We start from the raw sequence: 19,173 nt of genomic DNA, 5'->3' as shown, positions 1-19,173 counted from the left end.
TTGTTACAATGTAGGAAATTTCTTTTGAAATAATAAATTTTCATAAAACTGAAAACCAAAAAAGGACAGAGAAACCTATCTCTTCAATTTCTTTCCTTCAAGGTATCAGTAGAAAGCAAGAAAGAGCAATTTGGAGAGTGCCATTTCTCTCCTAAATCTGCTTCTATCTATCTGTATTTCTCTATTTCTCTACACTTTTTGATTTCTCATCCTGGAAGGTACCTATTGTTCTATATAATCTCTTCCTTTTATTGGTCAGTTCCTATTTCAACATCCCCATTAAGAAAGTATCCTGGCTACCCATTTTTACTCCATCACTCCTCACTAGACTCTTCTCCTTACCACACGGGATTCATTTCCCGCCATGGTCCTCTAAACATAGTTCTTGCATACCCTCTGTCTTCACAAATTATCAGCACTCTTTTATATGCTGTCTTTCATCATTAGAGCATAAGTTCCTTGGGAGCAAGAACTATCTTTCTTTTAACTTGAATGTGTATCCCAAGTGTCCAGTGCCTATCACAGAGTATGGGCTTGATAAATACTTGTGGATTTCGCTGAAGAATTTGACTATGAAAGAAAACCTCTGATTACTTGACAGTTGAGAGAGAGCCTGGCCCTATGTCACAGCTCCTTTCTCTGTCATTCTTAGAAGAACATATTCTGGATTTGGAATAATGAGTAATATAAGAGAAGAAAAAAATGATAAGTTATCCTTTCTGTTCATCCTTCGCACAGTATACCATTTGTGAAGTTACTAAATTGTACAAAACCTAGTGCCAAACACCAACAGCTGCACAAAATTTTGAGAAACATACATCCCTGCGTTGTGTTTTGGACTTGATTTTTTTTAAAGCATGTTCATTAATCTATTTTTGGTGACACAATGCCCATATTTTTCACCAAGGCCATAAAGGCGGAAAAGAATTGAATTAAATTTCTTATTTTTATTTTAATGTCAATGACATTTGGTTAGACCACACTTTCTGCCTGGCATTTTTCATCTCTACATTTCTCAGTGGGTAGATGAGAGGATTCAGCATGGCTCCAATGAGAGTGAAAAACGTGGAAAACTCCTTATCATTTATGCTGGCACCAGGAGGTCGAATATAGGGGGAAATACACAGCCCAAAGAACAGAACAACAACCATGACATCAGACCCACAAGTGGAGAAAGCTTTGTGTCAACCTTCTGATGAGTGCTTTCTAAGATTGTATAATATGACAATGGAAGATGCCACCAAGGCAAGAAAAGTTGTTAACACAACTCTACCAGAATTAGCTTTGATTAAGATGTTACCAATATGTGTGTCTGCACAGACAAGCTTTAGGAGAGGTTTAATATCACAAAAATAGTGATCTATTTGATTAGAGCCACAAAACAGCAACCTAACTACCATGAGCATCTGGGCAATGGCATGCCAAAAGGCCACCCCCCAGGCCAACAGGATCACTGCGTTATATTTCAGTCAATTCACTGTGATCATGTACTGTAAGGGTTTACAAATGGCAATATAGTGATCAAAGGCCATGCACACCAAGATTAACACCTCCACAGTAGCCAGGTTAAATCATACAATTAATGAAAGATATGATTTCTTCTTCGGCAATTAAGTCCCTGATGAGCCGAGGGACTATGTTAGATGCATATGACAGATCCATTAAGGACAAATTACACAGAAAATAGTACATGGATTGTTGGATCAGATGGGTACATGTGATAGTGATAAACATGATAAAATTCCCCAGGAAAATTGCACAATAACAGAACAAGAAAATTACAAAACACATCATTTTGAGGTTCTGGTTATGAAGAGTCCAAAAAGAACAAACTTTGTTACATTTTTCTGATTTTTCATGTACTTCAAATATTTTATAAATATTCATGAGAATTCTAATTCATCTGAAATCACATATAATAAGATAAATTATCACTAGCATCATGGTAGATACACTTTTTTCCAGATTATTTATATATACAGTGTTCTGTTAGAGTGAATCAATCTATACCTTTAAATGTGGGAAGATTAAAGAATATTTTTTTCAGCTATTATCTAAAAATTCTTTTAAAGTCAGATAAACTGTCTTCTTGCCCATTCTACTAAAATCTCTTTAAACACATGGTTTAAAACATAACAAAACAAAGCATTATGTATCTTTAAAAGTTGTGGCAACTTAATCCCTAAGATTTTTTTTTATTTCTCCATTAGGATGGTAATTTAATTACAAATCTGATTAACTGTATAGACTTAACCATGATAAAGCTGAAGTTCATATGCTGATAGTAAAAAAAAAATAAAGCAATATATATTTAGTCTAACTTATTAAAAAGACATATGACGAAATATAGCAATGTTATTAAAAGTCAATATGATGAACAGTATCCTAAAATTATTTGGAAATGAATTTTGAATATCAAATGCAAACGAATGAGAAATATTTTTAAAGTATAAAAATAAATAATATTCTGCTTGCTCCTGTGTTTGCCTTCCTCTCACAATACTTCACATTCCATTAAAGGTAACTAAACCGTTCAACAATTAACACAAGGAAGAAGGAAGACAAAAAAATAAAACAAAGAATTGACCAACTAATGCGACTCTCATGTCAAGTTGATTTCAGAAATTGAACTGTTTAATAATAAATTGAAGGGAATTTTACAGACGTCTGAGCAAAGAATATGAGAGGTTTTGTTTTTTTTTCTCCTAAAAATCATATAGTTGGAGCAGGGCATTGATATTTGTAAGCTCTAGGGCAATCGAAGCTGAATTATTGGTAAGGAAGTCTAGTCAGACTGAATTTGTGGAGCAAAATGAACAATATGCTATCTCTTCCCTCTTCATCAGTCCTTACTTTCTCACTCTTTATCTATCTCTTCTCATATGTACTGAATGTATCTGTGCTACTCTGATTCTTCTACAGATAAGAGTCTCTCCTCTTTTCTTTTCCTTTTTGTTCACTTTTATTTATCTCCCTCCCTTCTATTCTTGCCCTTAAGTAAATAACTTATAGAGTCATTGATTCCATACTGTAATACTTGAGGCTTGCCAGGATCTGCAAGAATTTGGCCTCCATTTGCATAATGTTGTATTATGCTACTTTAGTTAATAACACTTTAGATTATTTACACTTTTTTTTGGGGGGGGGGAATCTGAAAAGATCTTTCTAATAAGAGATTTCGCAGTCAAAAATTGGATCCACAACACAGAGATGGACATTTCAGTCCTGGTGGTGTGAGAGCCTTTTTTTTGATTTCTTGGTACTGTACACTGCAGAAGAACACAGAGACCTGGGACTAATTTTAATGGATGAGTTTACTGAGGTCACCCAGATATCTTGAGGTACTTAGTCTAGCTCACTGTTCTGCATTTTTCATATTATGTCCTAACACTTACCTTTGCATGAGTTCGGCCAAAGCGGGAATGAACTAGATGGTCAGTAAATGAAGAACTATAAAAAAAATTAATGGGAAATGAATGAAAGGATCTAGGTCAAAGGGAGCCTTTAAAGAAATCTTGTACAATTTCCCTCATTTTACAGATGACAAAGTTAAATCTCTAAATGGTGACTTATTGTTTAAGTATAAAGTAGTAAAGCAGAGGTTTACTCTAGTTACTATAAGTCCAAGTCTACCAAGTTCACCATTTTGCATTAAAGTGTGTTAAAGAGATAGGCAGTGCAAGTTGGAGAAAGAAAGATGGAGAAGCAAAAGAAGGAGAAACAGAGAAAAGAGATGAGAAGGTCAAAGGGAGCCTTTAAAGAAATCTTGTACAATTTCCCTCATTTTACAGGGAGGGGGAATGACAGACTAATTTGGACAAAGGGAGAACTAAATACAGAGACAGAGAGGAGAGGGAAGGAGGGACAAAGGGAGAGGGAGAGAGCAAGAGTGAGAGCGAGAGAGAGAGAGAGAGAGAGAGAGAGAGAGAGAGAGAGAGAGAGAAGAGAAACAGACGCAGTCATAGTGAGAGACATAAATCAAAATGAAGAGAGAAATCAGACACATATGTGTCTATGCATACTGTATCTCCTCAAAGGACCTTCCAAAGCTGACATTCAGTGAATGCTCACACTTGTTTTTTTGTTTTCTGGATAGTGGAAAGTGGCTAAGGGATAGCAATAAATATTGCATTTTCTCACACAAGAATAAAATAAAATTACGGCCACCCAATAGCTTCTTGCAAAAAGAAAATAGTTAAGAAGTTGACCAAAATCCACTTGGCAAAGATAATTTAATTCCATTCACTTGAAAGTTACTCTTCTCTATTTTTTGAGAGATATTGATACTTTCTGACATAACTTACATCTACTTATATCCCCGCCTAGCCTAGTAAATGAACACATGCTTTGGGTCTAGGAGTAGCCTCATCACTCATTAATGCCTTTAAGAGACTGACTGACTTTTTCAGGAGTAGGATTTTAACAGAAATAGGAAGAAAATAATAGATGATAAATTAAAAATAGTTGTCAATATGGTATAACATTAATTATTCTCAATACTATGTGATATGGTCATTTTTTTGTGTTGGTGCTTTGCTGTTGCTTTATCTTTCTGATTTTGTATACACAGCTTCCATAGATGAAATAGTTTTGCTAGAGCAGATTGGCAACTGTTCTGAAATTTATCATCTTAAAGTTGCCTAAAGTACCTAGAACTTACATGATATACTTGGGTTACACAGACCATATCTTTCAGTGGTCACACTTAAATTTATGTTTTCCTGAATCTTCATCGATTGAACTTTACTGCTTGATACCTTGTGTATATCAGTCACTTAATAATTATGTGCCACAATTTTATGGCAGGAAAAACTTGCTGGATCATAACACTGTATTGATGCTGAAGATAATAAAGCAATTGTAACGTTTAAATGAAACTATATCCTTCTACTCTTGAATCTTAAACGATTCAATACCCCAAATTTTGGTCGACGAAAGGTGATTGATCTTTATTCACATCCTAGCTAAAATCTCATAATCTACTAAGAAGCTTTTCCAAAGCCCTGACTGATCTAAGACTCCACAAGTGTGGAGGCCATATAGTCAAGTCTTCACAAAAGTTTAAATCCTCACTGTACTCATTCTATGCCCATACTGAAGGATGCGTAGGTGTGTGTGTATGTATGTATGTATGCATATAGGTATGTAGGTATGTATGTGTATAAACCCTGAAAAATATATTCTAAAGAAAGAAGCCTCATACATAGTGTAGCAGCCAATATAGGAAGAAAAGTAGTGGAAAATATATGTACATAGGTAGGAACTTGCATTACTGTCAGTAACACAACTCATTCATTCAAGATGTCCTCGCATAAATCAAACAAACGACATTGTGTCATGACACCTACACTGCTTCCATACTCATCTTTCCTAACAGATACCTATTTAGATGACATCTCAAAAAAGGAGTTGTATGATGTATATTTGCTTCATTTAATGGTTCTTTCATCACCTAAAAGAGGAAGAAATCTTCAGGGAAGTGTTCTTTCACTGGAATGTGTCAAGGAGATCTTATGGCCAAGAAATATATTTTTTTCTCTGAGAGAGGAGATCAAAGAAGCACTAATAGGTTCCTTAACGTCTGAACACCACATCATAACTTGTAGTGAAAGAAATTTCTAAGAATCTTTTATCTAACATGGTCTGATTTTAAAGCATTTTAAAGCTCTGATGGTGTGGGATCAGGGATCAGGGGATGGACTCCCAGAGGCATTTCAAAGCAGTCTACCAAAAGGTACATGTATAGCACAGTGACAAACTTTGGTGCAAGGGAACATCATATTTTCCCTTTTCCTTTTTGGCTCCTGTCAGTTATAATCACTAACTACCAGTTCAATTTTGTTATCCAGTTCCAGTCCCTTTCAATCAAATGCACTCTTAAGTCACACTCCTACTTAAAATTTTAGGACATGCCTGGGAGTTTCATATCACAACAGGAGTCTATTTGTTAGATGGTACAGATCAAGACAAAACAGGCAGGACTTGTCTCCCTCATTTCTGAGTCATTGAAACCTGTACGAAGGGAGACATGCTCACGTAAAAAAACAAACCAATACAAAAAACACTTGTTCCTTATTCTACTGGTATCTGATTTTTTTCCCCATTTGTTTCCATACAGTAATTTTGAATATTGTCTACAGTGCATCTGTCACAAAATCATCCCTCTTATTCCTACAGTTCCATTATTTCCCCTCCTGGAAGAAATGAAAATCTCTCTTGAAGAAGGATGTTGGGAAGAAGAGACTAGAAATGTCTATTCGGTGTCACTTTGATCCATACAATGACATACTCTTGTAATATGTGAGGGTGGGGAACACACCTCAGAACACATAGGTTCTTGCTGCATATTGTATTTTTTAATTATTTTGATAAATATTTCACAATTATATTTTGATATGTTTCAGCTTGATTTGGACTTTGGAATGTATTGACTAAGTTGAAATTCAATAAGGATAAATGTGAATTCTAACAATTAAGGAGAAAATATCAATTTAATAAATACAATATTTAAAAATGCCTGGTTAGATCAGAGTTGTTATAGTAAAATAACTTTGTGACTTTAATGGCCCACTAGCTCAAAAATGTATCATTTTGATGATTCATTCATAAAACTACTGTCAATTTAGGCTGTATCAATAGAAGTAGTGGTGCCAGAAAGAGTAAGATATTAATCTCAGTGTACCCTGCCTTTCTAAAGACTAACCTACAGTGTGCAAGTCTTAGTTCTGAGGATATTGATGAACTGAAGAGTGGTGAGAGTGGGCAACAAGTATGGTTAAAAATTCTTATTCTAGGTCAAATGAAGACCACATAAAACAGGAGGACATAAAAGACAAAGGAAAGAAAAGACTCATGGTGGGCATGGTAGCTTCAAACATTTGAAAAGATGTTATATGGACAATAGATTAGGTAGATAGATAGGTAGATAGGTAGGTAGGTAGGTAGGTAGTAGGTAGGTAGGTAGGTAGGTAGGTAGGTAGGTAGGTAGGTAGGTAGACATTTTTTGTCTGTTGTGTAGAAGAGTATGGAACCAAGAACAACAGGTAAATATACAAGAAGCAAATGTTAGGGGGCAGAGCCAAAATGGCAGAGCAGAAAGATGGAGTTGCTGCAGCTCTCCTTCCATACCCCATAAAATACTTGTAAAAATGACTTTAAAAAAATTCTAGAGCAACAGAAGCCACAAAACGACAGACTGAAAGAGATTTCCAGCCCAAGGCAGTGAAGAAGGCCAACTGGAAAGGTATATCGCACCAGTCTCATAGCAGAGGAGAGCACACAGAGCACAGCCCAGACTTGCTCACAGAGCTTAGCAGGGACAGGAGTGGAGAAGATTTCAGGGCTTGGAATCACAGGTAGCAGCTGTGGTTTCCACATTTCTCAACCCACAAATGGCAAAGACAGCATTAAAGGTCAGTGACAAAGCTCTTTCACCTGGGTGAAAAGGGAGCAGGATCCTGCCTTAGACACAAACCCAGGCATTATCAGTATCCATTTTTAGATCCCAATGCCTAAAGACCCTGGGGGAATTGAGCCACTGATCTGGATCTCAACCGTGAGTAGAGGTCCGGGGATGGGAAGGAGCACAGGCTGATGGGGACAGTAGGGGCTATGGACATGTAATCCTACTCATAGATCCTGGGCAGAAGAGACCTTGCGCTTGATCCCAGACCAGAGCACAGGCGAGGAGAGGAGTAAACTCCTCTCCCTTGATTGTGCCACCTTGGAGGAACTGAGAAATTAGAGGTCCCCAGAGTATACAGTCCACCTGAGGAAGAATTCAAAAGTCAAGTAACAGGCCAAAAAATACCCCCAAATGGGAAAAAAATAAGACTATACAAGGTTACTTTCTTGGTAAACAAGCATTTTTTTCCCATCCTTTCAGATGAGAAATAACAAAGTAGAACATCAGAGGAAGACATAAAAGTCAAGACTTCTGTGACCAAAACTTCCAAAAAAATATGCAATAATCTCAGGTCATGGAAGAGCACGAAAAGGATTTTGAACATCAAGTAATAGAGGTGAAGGAAAAATTGAGAAGAGAAATAAGAGTGATGCAAGAAAACCATGACAAGCGATACAACGGCTTGATAAGGTAGATCACAAAAAAGCTGAAAAAACTACCACTTTTAAAAATAGACTAACCCAAATGCAAAAGAGGTCCAAAAAGACAATGACGAGAAGAATGTTTTCAAAAGCAGAATTTAGGGAAAAGGAGGTTCAAAAACTCACTGAAAAAAACAGTTGTTTGTTTTGCTTTATTTAAAAAATTACAAAACAAAACCAAAAGAATGAAAAAAAATAGTAGACAACGTAAAATAGCTCATTGGGAAAACAACTGATCTGGAATATAGATCCATGAGAGGCAATTTTAAAATTATGGCACTACCAGAAAGTCATGATAAAAAAAAAAAAGAGCCTAGATATTATCTTTCATGAAATTATCAAGGAAAACTGCTCTGATATCCTAGAACCAGAGGGTAAAGTAAATAGTGAAAGAATCCACTGATCACCTCCTGAAAGAGACCCCAAAAGGAAAACTCCCAGGTATAATGTACCCAAATTCCAGAGTTCCCAGGTTAAGGATAAAATATTGCAAGGAGCCAGAAAGAAACAATTAGAGTATTATGGAAATGCAATCAAGATAACACAAGATCTAGCAGCTTCTATATTAAGGGATCAAAGGGCTTGAAATATGATATTCTAGCAGTCAAAAGAACTAGAATTAAAAATAAGAATCACCTATCCAGCAAAGCTGAGTATAATACTTCAGGGGAAAAAATTGTCTTTCAATGAAATAGAGGACTTTCAAGCATTCTTTATGAAAAGACCAGAGCTGAAAAGAAAATTTGACTTTCAAACACAAGAATCAAGAGAAACATGAAGAGGTGAACAGGAAAGAGAAATCATAAGGGACTTATTAAAGTTGAACTATTTAAATTCCTACGCGGAAAGATAATATTTGTCACTCTTGAAACTTTTCGCGGAAAGATAATATTTGTCACTCTTGAAACTTTTCTCAGTATTTGGGTAGTTGGAGTGATTATGTACATATATGTAGACAAAATTCACAGAGCAAATTGAATAAGGAGGCATGATATCTAAAAGAGAAAAAAAAATTAAGGGGTGAGAGAGGAATATATTTTGAAAAGAAAAAGAAAAATGGAATGGGGCAAGTTATCACACAAAAGAGGCAAGAAAAAGCTTTTTAAAAGTTGAGGAAAGGGAGAAAGGTGAGATGGGAAAAGTGAAGCTTATTGTCCTCACATTTGGCTGAAGGAGAGAATAACATGCACACTCAATTTCGTATGAAAATCGATCTTATACGACAGAAAATTAGGGGAGAACGGGATAAGTGAGGTGTGAGGGTGGATATAGAAGGGAAGGCAAATGGGAGGATGGAGTAATTATAAGGAAATACTTTTGAGGAGGCACAAAGTCAAAAGAAAGAAATGAATAAATGAGGGTCGTAATAGGATGGAGGGAAATATAGTTAGTCTTTCAGAACATGACGATTATGGAAATACTTTGCATGACTACACATACATGGCCTATATTGATTTGATTGCCTTCTCAGTGGGTATAGGAGGGAGGAAGGGAGAGAAATTTGAACTCAAAGTTTTAGGAACGAATGTTGAGAATTGTTTTTGCATGCAACTGGGAAAGAAGAAATACAGGTAATGGGATATAGAAATCTATTTCGCCCTACAATAAAAAAGAGAAGATGGAGCTAAGGGAAGGAAAAAGTGTGGTAGAAGGGAGGGCAGATTGGGGAACGGGGTAATCCGAATGCATGGTGCCTTGGGGTGGGGGGAAGGGAGAGAGGAGGAGAGAATTTTGAAGTCCAAATCTTGTGGAAATGAATGTTGAAAAGTAAAAATAAATTAATTAATTAAAGTTTCTTAATAAAAAGAAGTAAATGTCGTCTTGTAGATACAGTAGTCGAAAGAGACTTATTAAAGATTAGAGCAATCCCAAAGTGTGTGTTTGGAGAGAGAGAGAGAGAGAGAGAGAGAGAGAAGTGCCTTTTAAGTTCTTCAGCATTTTCAAGAGTTTGGATGACCATTTCTCAACTCCTATGCCTATCAATTACATAACTTTTTAACATTTATATAGTCCATAAAATACTAACTTATTTTATCCTCATACAAATCAACCTGAGAGATAGTTACTGGTGAGACCATAGATGAGACTGATAGAGTGACTTGCTTAGTATCGCATAGCTAATAAATAGCTAAGAACAGATTTAAACTCAAAAATTTTATAATATGTTAAACTCAATTATGTCTTCTTTTCCTATATTTTTCTATATATTTCAAATATATCAAGGACTGTTGAGGTCTCTTCCAAATGTTAAATTCAAGTATTTTGTTACAATGAGTTCCAATAATGCTGGAAGTCTGAGTTGCCTTTTCATGAGAGTGCTCCTCACCTAGTGTATTCTAAAGGCATACTCACTCTTAGCACTGGAAAAAAAAAGTCTGTCTCATACTATCAAATAATATTGCTTTTAGAAAAATATATTGCATGTCAATTCAACAATGGATACCTATAAGTTATCATTTACCTTGTGTTGCCTCAGAGAACACCTTGACCCCAGGATTGTCTTTCATTGGGAGACCCAATCCTTCAGTGAAGTTGAGATGAGGGATGTTATTAAAGAATCCCTACATCATTCCCCTTCTCAAAACCCTTCTGTTGCTCAACACTGCTTACTGAGAAAGTGCAAGAAGTTCTCATTTAAGACCTACCACAATCTGCCACCACTCTAATATTCAGAGCTTTTCATCACAGAATTTTTCTGCTACATAATTTGTATTCTAGCTAAAGTGAGGAGCTCACATAGCTACCATTTCTTTCTTATATTTGATCATTCATTTACATCATTCTCAACCTCTGAAATGCCCTCACTGATCATTTCCATCTAGGAAAACTATCCTTTTACTTCAAATAACTCTTCTCCATCAAGGTATCCTTGATTTCCAGATATAAAAATCTCAGTTTCTCTAGTTTTATCAAAACATGTTAAATCTCCACTTTGTTGGATTATCACATTATGCAAAGTGGTTATTTTTAGATTAATACTACAGTTCTCAGCCTTTTTCAGTCTTCTGATTCCTTTCAACTTAAAAAAAATAAATTATTTTGGACTATAAAGTGCCAAGCCTAGAGGCCTGTATTGGGCTACCCGAGTCTTTCTTACCTCACCTCCTGAGGTCTTCGGCTGGCCAAGCCGGATGCACGTATGAGAGAAAGCACGTTCCAGAGTCAAACAGGGGTTGAGCTTTATTACAGGGTTTCGGTTACAAGTGCAGGGGGATCTTCTTTCTTAGGAGGAAGAGGGGGAGATTTCCTAAGGAGGCTAAGCTTAAGGGATTGGAAGTAGAAGTACAAGCGGGGAGAGAGGGGGAGGGGAGAGAGAAAAGAAAAGAAGCAGAGCCCTACTTTTCTCTTTGGCTCCACACATGCTAAGAGAGCTTTTTGGCTTCCTCAATCCTACTTAATCTTCAGCCACACAGTTTGCATCTCAATACCGTGCTGTTAGGTAACTAGGTGTGCTCCAATCTGGGACGACCTCGAGGGCAGGGAGACTCCACCCATCAGGTATCTCCGGGGGAGAGGCGGAAATACCCGAGCTAGCCGAGCTAGCTCAGTCTGACCTTCTCGAACCCCCGCTGTTCATGGAGGGCCTCGTAAGACTCTAAGATTTAGAAGTCCCACTTTTACCTGCCCGAGACTGTCCACACGGAATTGAGCTTCCAGTCCCAACAATAAAGGGATTTTATTTATGTAGGTCAGGTTGACAAATATATCTTTTTAGAAATTTAAATTAGTAACATTTAAAGATTTATTAGTTTATTTGAAATAACAATAAACTTGTTATTCTAACATAAAATATTTTATGGAAAAATCTGTGTTTTCCAAAATAAAAAAGAGGAGAATGACAAGGATTAGAGATTCACCAACCCTTGGCAATGTACATCCCATTTTGGAGTTATTCTTCTTCTCTACATAAAACCCTAACCCTAACCCTAAATGCGCTCTCGATTCTAACCTTAACCCTTGATTCTATCACTCTATTCTAACCCTAACCCTAATCCTAACCTAACCCTAACCCTAAAACTCTAACTCTAACCCTACATAAAACCCAAGTTTGCTTCCGTATGACATTCACTCATTGTTCCTGGTTATGCCTTCTGAGATCAAACAGAAAAAAAAGGCTACCTCTTCTGCACATGGTATTAGTTTCCATATATAAATTTGCCATATTATCTCCATTAATCTGAAAGTTTAATGGGAACTATCTTAAGTACCTTTTTATGTCTCGCACTGAAAGCTCACTCTACACTTATATGTAGTAGATCCTTAATAAATGACATTTCTAAAATTATTTCTTGCTTTATTACCCAGTGGAAGATTATGAACATAATATTGTGAATTTAAAAATGGTCATAGTTGTTATGTGTATGTAGGTGTGTATATACACATATGTATATACATGCATAAATATTTGTATATATATGTGTATGTATACGTATATGTATGGATTCATATATAGTGACAAATATATAAATTCAGAAGGGTTAATGCAAGGTGACTTTAAAAATGAAAGAAATGATTAATTTTTTTAAAAAGTACTAAGCTCTTACAATGGACCAAGCATCATGCTAAAGGTTGGTAAAGCAAATTAAAGAAATAGTGCCTCTGTTTTCAGAGACCTCACATTCTCAAAAGAGCTAGGAATGCATTTTTTAAGGGAAATTTGTATTTTACGAGGCCTACTTTGATTTGGAAAAGTTACAGCACTTACGAGTGCAGTGATAGAAGTGCCAATTGACAGCGAGGTAATATAATTGGTTTCAGAGGATTGCAAGCTTAAACCATTCTTAGATTTAATAGACAAGTACGAGGCGGAGCCAAGATGGCGGAGTGAAAGCAACGACTCACCTAAGCTCCTGGAAAAACCCCTCTGGATATATCTGGGGGGAGAGTCTGACCAGACTTTGGAGGTGTAGAATCCAGTGGGAGACAGACTTTGACAGATTCGGAGCCAGGCTGGACTGGAAGGTCCACGGGAGGGATCTGTTCCGCGGGGGTAAGACCCCGGCGCACAGTGCAGCGCGGTCGGCACGGCAGGGCGGAGGGGACCAGAGGAGCCCGAGAGTGGCGGGCAAGACCAGCGGAGCAGGAGATAAGCCAGGCCGAGCCGGTGAGAGCCGCTGAGTGCCAGACATCAGCGCAGCAGTCCTTGAAATCTTCAGCCTGAAGACGGACTTCGGTGGGTCACTACTTGAACTTCCAGGAACTGGGATGGCAGAGTGATCAGTAAGTGCTCTCTCCTCCCCCCTGATGACCCTGAGGGAACCATAAAATTCTTCCCCAGATTAATCCTGGATCAGCAGGAACAGCAGAAGGGGGCGGGTGGTCTCATAACACCAGAGGCTGGAGAGGTGGCAAAGGGGGATTCTTCCTACCGTGGTGGAGGCTATCTGGAGGGACAGACGACCCAGGGCAGAGAAAAATTCGCACTGAGACCCAAGCAAACCTCAGCCCGGGAAACGAGCCCCAGGAGGGGCGGGAACACGCATTAGCCTCTAGGCGTGCCCCAGCCCTCCAGGGGAAAGGGAAGACAATAGGGAAGCTGGGATCAGCATCCCCGGACCTTGCCTTTGCCTCAGGCCAGCTGAGGAGATATCCTGAGACCAGACCACACCTCCCACACACCTATCAAGCTAAACCCAGGGTTGATCTGGGAAACAAACAAAAAAAAAGCCTGCTTTTAGCCTAGACAAACATCAACTCAACTTAAAAGATCTGTATCTTCTGACTGAAAGAACCAAAAGCTACAACACTCAGCCAACATCATGAATCGGAAAAAGCAGACAAAAAGTGAAAAAACCATAGAATCTTTCTATGGGGATAAGGACCAAAACACAAACACCAAAGAGGTCAGAGCTGAGACTGTACTTCCATCTGAAACCTCAGATGGGACTATGAATTTCTCGCAAGCACAACTAGATTACCTGGAACGTCTGAAGAAGGATATAAAAGAAAAACTGGCCAATGATTTTAAAACCATAAAAAAAGAATTCACTGATGAGAACATCAATCTGAAAAAGAAAATTGAAGAAATGGAAAAGGAAGTTCAAAAATTAACTGGAGAGAATAATTCCCTAAAAGGAAGAGTTAATCAAATGGAAAAGGAAACTCAAAACCTAATAGGGAAAATTGATCAGATGGAAAAGGAAACCCAAAACCTAACTGGGAAAATTGGTCGAATGGAAAAAGAAGTACAAAAATTAAATGGAGAAAATAGCTCCTTAAAGGGAAAAATTGGCCAGATGGAAAAGGAGATGCGAAAGCTAACTGAAGAAAACAATACGATCAAGATTAGAATTGGGCAAGTAGAAACTAATGACTCAATGAGGCAACAAGAATCAGTCAAACAAAATCTAAAGAACGAAAAGATAGAAGAAAATCTAAAATATTTAATTGGAAAAACAACTGACCTGGAAAATAGATCCAGGAGAGAAAATATAAGAATTATTGGCCTGCCAGAAACCCATGATGAAGAAAAGAGTCTGGACAATATCTTCCAGGAAATCATCAAGGAAAACTGCCCAGAAGTACTAGACTCAGAGGGCAAAATAGTCATCGAAAGAATCCACCGTTCCCCACCGGAAAGGGATCCCAAACTCAAAACCCCAAGAAATATAGTTGCCAAATTCCAGAGCTATCAAGTGAAGGAGAAAATACTACAAGCAGCCAGAAAGAAACAATTTAAATATCAAGGTCACACAGTCAGGATCACACAGGACCTTGCAGCTTCTACATTAAAAGATCGAAAGAATTGGAACCCAATATTCCGTAAGGCAAAGGAGTTGGGACTCCAACCGAGGATCAACTACCCAGCAAAGTTCAGCATAACATTTCAGGCAAGGAGAAAGTCATTCAACGAAATAAAGGATTTCCAGAGCTTCCTGACCAAAACACCAGAACTCAATAGACAATTTGGTCTTCAAATGCAGGTCTCCAGAGAATCATAAAAAGGTAAACAGAGGGGAAAAAACAAAAACAAAAACTTGCAACTCAATTAGGGCAATCTGTTTACCTCCCTGTAAGGGAAGATGATACCTGGTAATCTTGAGAACTGTGCAGCTATTATGATAAAAGGGATATATGTAGAGGGAACGGACATAAAGTAAATGATGTCATGGCAAAAATATGATTGAAGTATGAGAAGGGAATGTAATAGGAGGTGTGGAAAGGGGGAAGCAGAAAATGGCAAATTATATCACAGGAAGAAGTACAAAACTATAGTAGAGGAAAGGAGGGGAGGGAGATGAGCATTGTTTGAGAGGTACTCTCATCTGATTTGTTCAAAGGAGGGAACAATAATCTTAAGTAGATAAGCCTAACTAGCTCTGTAGGTAGTAGGAGGGGAAGGGGGAAGAAAGGGGAGGGTGGCTAAAAGGGAGGAAAGAAGCAATAAGAGTAAAGGGGACTAAAAGGGAGGGGGGCTAAAAGAAGGAGGGGAAGGCTGCAGGAGGAGGGGGAGAAAAGTGAATACTATTGAGGAGGGGAAGGGAGACGGGAGAGTTAAAAGCACAAATGGTGGGAAAGAGGGTGGAGGGAAATACACAGATTGTAATCATAACTGTGAATGTGAATGGGATGAACTCTCCCATAAAACGGAGACGGATAGCAGAATGGATTAAAAGCCATAATCCAACAATATGCTGCTTACAAGAAACACATTTGAAATGGGGGGATACACATAGGAGAAAGGTCAAAGGATGGAGCAGAATATATTGTGCTTCAGCTCATGTAAGAAAGGCAGGAGTAGCAATCCTAATCTCAGACAAAGCGAAAGCAGAAATAGATCTAATCAAAAGGGATAAGGATGGAAACTATATCCTGCTAAAAGGCACCATAGACAATGAAGCAATATCATTACTAAACATGTATGCTCCAAGTGGTATAGCATCCAGATTCTTAGAGGAGAGGTTGGGGGAGTTGAAGGAAGAAATTGATAGCAAAACTATACTAGTGGGGGACCTCAACCTCCCCCTCTCTGAACTAGATAAATCCAACCTTAAAATAAACAAGAAAGAGGTTAAGGAGGTAAATAAAACTCTGGATAAGGTAGATATGATAGATCTTTGGAGAAAATTAAATGGGAATAGAAAGGAATATACCTTTTTCTCAGCGGTACATGGAACATTTACAAAAATTGACCATGTACTAGGACATAAAAATCTCACAATCCAGTGCAGAAAGGTAGAGATAATCAATGCATCCTTTTCAGATCATAATGCATTAAAAATTACATGTAATAAAAGGCCATGGAAAGAGAAACCAAAAATCAATTGGAAACTAAATAATCTAATTCTAAAGAAGGATTGGGTTAAAGAAGAAATCATAGAAACAATCAACAACTTCATTCAAGAGAATGACAATAGTGAGACAACATACCAAAACTTATGGGACACTGCAAAAGCAGTTATTAGGGGAAGTTTTATATCTCTGAATGCTTACATAAATAAAATAGAGAAAGAGGAGATCAATGACTTAGGCTTGCAGTTGAAAAAGCTAGAAAAAGAACAAATTGAAAATCCCCAAGTAAATACCAAATTAGAAATACTGAAAACCAAAGGAGAGATTAATAAAATTGAAATAAAGAAAACTATTGAATTAATAAATAAAACCAATAGTTGGTTTTATGAAAAAACTAATAAAATTGATAAACCTTTGGTTAATCTGATCAAAAAAAAGAAAGAAGAAAACCAAATTACTAACATTAAAAATGAAAGGGGTGAACTCACCTCCAATGAGGAGGAAATTAAAACAATAATTAGAAACTACTTTGCCCAACTTTATGCCCACAAATTCGACAATCTAAACGAGATGGATGAATATTTTAAAAAATACAAATTGCCCAGATTAACAGAAGAGGAAGTTGAATACTTAAACAACCCCATCTCAGAAAAAGAAATTGAACAAGCCATCAATGAACTCCCTAGGAAAAAATCTCCAGGGCCAGATGGATTCACAAGTGAATTCTATCAAACATTTAAAGAACAGTTAATTCCAATACTACATACACTATTCTTGAAAATTGGGGAAGAAGGAGTCCTCCCAAATTCTTTCTATGATACAAATATGGTTTTGATACCCAAACCAGGAAGAGACAAAACAGAGAAAGAAAATTATAGACCAATTTCCCTAATGAATATAGATGCAAAAATCTTAAATAAGATTTTAGCAAAACGAATACAGCATCTTATCACGAGATTAATACATTATGATCAGGTAGGATTCATACCAGGACTACAGGGCTGGTTCAATATTAGGAAAACTATTAGCATTATCGATCACATCAACAACAAAGCTAACAAAAACCACATGATTATCTCAATAGATGCAGAAAAAGCTTTTGACAAAATACAACATCCATTCCTACTAAAAACATTGGAGAACGTAGGAATAAAGGGAACTTTCCATAAAATAATAAGCAGTATCTATCTAAAACCTTCAGCAAGCATTATATGCAATGGGGATAAGCTAGATGCATTCCCAATAAGATCAGGGGTGAAACAAGGTTGTCCATTATCACCACTATTATTCAATATGGTACTAGAAATGTTAGCTGTAGCAATTAGACAAGATAAAGATATTCAAGGAATTAGAATAGCCAAAGAAGAAACTAAGTTATCACTCTTTGCAGATGATATGATGATTTACCTAGAGAATCCCAGAGATTCAAGTAAAAAATTACTTGAATTAATAAACAACTTTGGCAAAGTTGCAGGGTACAAAATAAACCCACACAAATCCTCTGCATTCCTATATATTAGCAACAAAGTTCAACAGCAAGAGATAGAAAGAGAAATCCCATTTAAAGTTAGGGTAGACAGTATAAAATACTTAGGAGTCTACCTGCCAAAACAAACCCAGGGACTATATGAACACAATTACAAGACACTTTTTGCACAAATAAAGTCAGATTTAAGTAAGTGGAAAAACATTAGTTGCTCATGGGTAGGCCGTGCTAATATAATAAAAATGACAATTCTACCCAAATTAATATACTTATTTAGTGCCATACCAATTAAACTATCAGACAATTACTTTCTAGAGCTGGATAAAATAATATCAAAATTCATTTGGAAAAACAAAAGGTCCAGAATATCAAAGGGACTAATGAAAAGAAATGCTTGGGAAGGTGGCCTAGCGCTACCAGACCTTAAACTGTACTATAAAGCAGCAATTATCAAAACCACTTGGTATTGGCTAAGAAACAGAGAGGTAGACAAGTGGAATAGACTTGGCACTCAAGATGCAGTAGGCAAGGAATATAGCAACCTTCTGTTTGATAAACCCAAGGACCCCAGCTTCTGGGATAAGAACTCATTGTTTGACAAAAATTGCTGGGAAAACTGGATAACAGTGTGGTGGAAATTAGGCATAGACCCATACCTGACACCGTACACAAGAATAAAGTCCAAATGGGTACATGATTTAGGTATAAAGATTGATACCATGAATAAACTGGAGAAGCAAGGAATAGTGTATTTATCAGATCTATGGAGAAGGGAAGAATTCTTTACTAAAGGAGAGATAGAATGCATTATGAAATGCAAAATGGATAACTTTGAGTACATTAAACTGAGAAGTTTTTGCACAACCAAACCCAATGCAACCAAAATCCGGAGGGATGTAGTAAATTGGGAAAAAATTTTTACAGCTAAGCTCGGGGATAAAGGCCTCATTTCTAGAATATATAGAGAACTGACCCAAATGTATAATCATACAAGTCATTCCCCAATTGATAAATGGTCAAAGGATATGAACAGGCAATTTTCAGAGGAAGAAATTAAAGCTATCTATAATCATATGAAAAAATGCTCTAAATCACTATTGGTTAGAGAGATGCAAATCAAAACAACTCTGAGGTACCACATCACACCTATAAGATTGGCAAACATGACAGAACAAGAAAATGATAAATGCTGGAGAGGATGTGGGAGAGTTGGAACACTAATTCATTGTTGGTGGAGCTGTGAGCGCATCCAACCATTCTGGAGAGCAATTTGGAACTATGCCCAAAGGGCTACAAAAATGTGCATACCCTTTGACCCAGCAATATCGCTACTAGGACTATATCCCCAA

At 37.1% G+C, this 19,173-nt stretch overlaps 1 long non-coding RNA gene and 1 pseudogene across 1 annotated transcript in view; one reads left to right on the top strand and one right to left on the bottom strand.

Moving 5' to 3' along the window:
* LOC140511502 (uncharacterized) overlaps window positions 1-19,173 on the top strand; it is a 189,400-nt gene that overhangs the window by 102,206 nt on the left and 68,021 nt on the right. The gene's annotated exons all lie outside the window — the stretch shown is intronic.
* Window positions 948-1,859, bottom strand: LOC140510788 (olfactory receptor 4P4-like; annotated as a pseudogene).

The sequence above is a fragment of the Notamacropus eugenii genome, chromosome 6, assembly GCF_028372415.1.
Source record: "Notamacropus eugenii isolate mMacEug1 chromosome 6, mMacEug1.pri_v2, whole genome shotgun sequence".
NCBI classification, from domain to species: domain Eukaryota; kingdom Metazoa; phylum Chordata; class Mammalia; order Diprotodontia; family Macropodidae; genus Notamacropus; species Notamacropus eugenii.
Note: the sequence above shows the minus strand (reverse complement) of the source record. Positions and strands in the feature narration are given on the sequence as shown.